This window comes from Rhinolophus sinicus, linkage group LG03 (genome assembly GCF_036562045.2).
Source record: "Rhinolophus sinicus isolate RSC01 linkage group LG03, ASM3656204v1, whole genome shotgun sequence".
NCBI classification, from domain to species: Eukaryota; Metazoa; Chordata; class Mammalia; order Chiroptera; family Rhinolophidae; genus Rhinolophus; species Rhinolophus sinicus.
The window spans coordinates 90,929,680-90,933,520 of record NC_133753.1 but is presented as its reverse complement, the minus strand read 5'-3'; the positions used below and the strand labels follow the sequence as shown (position 1 = coordinate 90,933,520).

At 40.4% G+C, this 3,841-nt stretch overlaps 1 pseudogene; it reads left to right on the top strand.

The window, feature by feature from the left end:
• The first annotated feature begins 1,338 nt into the window (after positions 1-1,338).
• Positions 1,339-2,383, top strand: LOC109449574 (large ribosomal subunit protein uL16-like; annotated as a pseudogene).
• The last annotated feature ends 1,458 nt before the right edge of the window (positions 2,384-3,841 follow it).

The following is a 3,841-nucleotide window of genomic DNA, read 5'->3' as shown; positions in this document are numbered from 1 at the left end:
AAAGAAGGAAGGAAGGGAGGGAGGGATAAGAAGGGAAGGGGAGGGGAGGGAGGGAGGAGGGAGGGAGGGAGGGAGGGAGGGAGGGAAGGAGGGAGGAAGGGAGGAAGGAAGGAAGGAAGGAAGGAAGGAAGGAAGGAAGGGAAAGGAAGTAAGCAGCTTCTCTGTAATGTAGGAAAGTTCTCTACATTACATGGTAGTTTTAGTATGTCTACCTTAATATGGGTATTTTGTAGCCTACTCACTTCAAGGGCAGCAGTTATTTTGTGGTAACTTACTTGTTTCTCTGTTAAAGAGAAAACATTGGTAGAACATAGTCACATTGTAAGAATTTTGTCACATGTTAAGGATTTATAAAATAGCACGAAGGAATCAAAAAAGCTAGAAAAATCCAAGTAGGGATTATAGACTAGTTGTAAATTCTTTTTTTCTTCCATTTTCCTCCTTTCCTACACTCTGATCCTGATCATAATATTTTTTTAAAAACCTAGTATCAAAGGGAAAGAGAACTATTAAACTCATTCTCAGTAAGGTATAAAAGATTAATAAAGCATAAATAGCTACTTTTATATAGTTCCCAGAGGCTGTAACATTGGAAAATGTAAATAGCCTTAAGTTAAAAAATTCAGTTGGCATTTCAAGTTGTGGATACCATTTTGATAATAAAATCATTCAATATGGCCAAATAAAACCACCTAAATTTAATGTCTCAAAAGCAATTATCAAGCATTAAGAGTAGCAGGCATCTTCTCTCTGTATCCCTGTCACCACTCTACTCTTATCTCTTCCTGAGCTTATCAGAGAGCTCATGGCAAGAAACTACTATACCCAGGGAAAGAGACCACATACTCTTTGAGAAGCAGCAATCAACAGACAAATGCTGACAGAAGTTACGCACTCCGGAAAATGGATTATTTGGACAAACTAGACATACTGTATATTGACTAGCCAGGGAGACATTCCTTATTTATTCTCCAGGAAAATGCATCTTTTATACGTAAAACAAAGCTAAGGGCAAAAGTTCTATGCCTATGATGTACAGCAAAAAGGAAATGGTTTCTCGAGCCATTTTCGTAGGTCCAATTGCTTACCTGGCAGCCCATGGGAGAATATATTATCTATGCAGCTGCTCCGCCCTGTTCCTGCACCAAGCTGAGCCCACACATAGGCCTGGAATGTTGCAGCATCTATAATGGGGGTGTCGTAAAAGTGCATCTTTACGTCTTCCTCGGGACTCTATGGTTACTATGTGGGTAGATGGGCAATGCATATAAGGCACATGCGTCCAGGTGGAGCATGCGTCTTTCTCTTTGATGCACAGGCCTACTGGCTGGTGTGGCCATGGGCTGCTGCCTGGCTCACTGTTACCAGTATTGTAAGAACAAGCTGTACCCAAAGTCTCGCTCCTGCCGAGGTGTCCCTGATGCCAAGATCCGCATCTTTGCCCTGGGTCAAAAGAAGGCAAAAGTGGATAAGTCCCCACTCTGTGGCCACACGGTAATTGATGAATAAGAGCAGCCCTCCTCTGAAGCCGTGGAGGCCGCCCAAATTTGTGCCAACAAGTAGTACATGGTGAAAAGTTGTGGCAAAGATGACTTTCACATTGGAGTGAGGCTCCATCTGTGTGAACAGAGCCCCAGAGAGTAGTTTACAGGCTCTCGGCCTCACATGGAAAGGTGCTGGCTCTGCTGTGGCTGGTTAGCCGATTGGCCGCTGGTATAACTGCTGCGGCTACAGAGGAGAGCCAAGGACTGCCGAGGAGAGCGGAAGAGAGGAGAGGAATAGAGTGGAGGAGAGTCATCGGTCGGTCGGCGAAAAGGCGGACGGCAGGTCGCTCGTCCAGTGGGCCCAGCCTCCAGTGAGACCATAGTGGTATGACTTCCCTACCTATGGCTCCGTGGGTGTTCCTTTTTGGCCTCACCATATCCTGCGTTCTTGTGTGGGGCGCGGGAGCAGAGACCCCACAGGCCGCTCGCCTGAAAAATGGCGCAGCGAGCAGGGTCTCCTGCACGACACCATCCCTTCCATGTCATGCATATCAACAAGATGTGGTCCTGTCCTGGGGCTGACAGGCTCCAGACAGGTATGCGAGGTGCCTTTGGAAAGCCTCGGGACGGTTGCCTGAGTCCACCGTGGCCAAGTCATCGTGTCCATGCGCACCAAGCTTCACAACAAGGAACATGCGATTGAAGCTTTACACAGGGCGAAGTTCAAGTTCCCTGGCCGCCAAAAGATCCATATCTCCAAGAAGTGGGGCTTTACCGAGTTTAATGCTGATGAATTTGAAAACAAAATGTCTAAGAAGAGCCTCATCCCGGATAGTTGTGGAGTCAATTACGTCCCCAATCGTGGCCCTTTGGACAAGTGGCAAGTTCTGCTCTCCTGAGATCTTTGACAACACTGTCTCCATTGGCCATGCTGGTATGACTTATTGCTTATGAATAAAATGTATTTACTGGCAAAATATACCTTTTTTAAATACCTTAAACATTTTTTAATTGTAGCCAACTTTTAAAATATAGATTCCTAGAGAAATAATTTTCATATTAATACCAGAAAGAGTTTTAACAGTAAGTAATACTTTCCTTTCAAGTGAGAATGAAACAATTTGTATGCCGTTTATAGAGAAAACTATTACAACTCTAATCCAAACATTTTAACTTGGGAGAGTGTGGGGAAATATGTCAAAAGTTTTGTTTGTAGTAAAGTCATCATTATACAGCTATCATGATCTTGAAAAAAAATAGCTAGAGAAAATCCGATCTGCAGAGAAAAAAATCCTTGTTGTTTATAGAAAATAAACAATAGAGATGAAAATAATGGTAGGCATTAGTGATATTTCAACTACAATGTCTTTGAAATTTAAAAGATTTATTGTTAAACTTGTTGCTTATGTTTTCCTTATAAATTTCTGCACATTGTTTTTAGAATTATCTATCATCTTCAATTAGCCTTCAGACAATTGGGTATCACTGTGGCAGGTTTCCCCAGACAAGCCTTACATTGTCTCACACTCAGGAGAGGACAGCGCAATCTTTTCTTCTTCACAGAAAGGTCATAGGTTGACAACAGAGTTCGGTATTGCTTGAATCTGAGTCCCAGTAGAACCAATAGAAAAGCGAAAATGACACAAAATCAGCTATGTGTGCTCTAAAAAGACCTTAGAGAGAGTTTGCAATCTGTAGGAGCTTGCCCTACATTAGTTACACTGATCACACAGATGATTTTTTGTTGTTATTGTCGTGTTTTATTTTAGAAACTATAAATAAGCTGAAATTCTGGGTCTATACTACATTTTTAAACTCCAGTTCTTTAAGTCATTTAGTCTTCAAAAATCCAATCCTGCAAAAGTGCATTAAATGTTCTTAAACTAACCACTCATGTTCAGAGACAATATATTGAATGAAAACAACAAAAGGAGTACCAAATAGTATAGAAACATGTTTTTAAAATTGTTTCTGTTTACTTAAAAAATTTGTCAATACTAAAATTTTGCATCTTGATGTTTCTTTCAAGCTCTTACTATATTTTCTACTTGTATATTTTTAAGCTAGGTTGCTGTTTTAAGTTATAATATTTTTCATATTACATATAAAATAAGAATCACAAATACTAAATAATATAATTATATAGAAAGGTTTCTTCAGTCTAAGAAGCACATTCATTCCTTGACATGTTTTACTTGATGCTTTGAAACTCCTGAAATTTTCTAGGAAATCAAATCCTATGCAATTCATAAATGAGGATAGAACTGAGGCAGATCTTCTAACTCCTATCCAGTCCTTTTTATTTTTACCACACTGTCTTTCAAAAACAAATACCCAACCTCAAAAAAATCAAAATG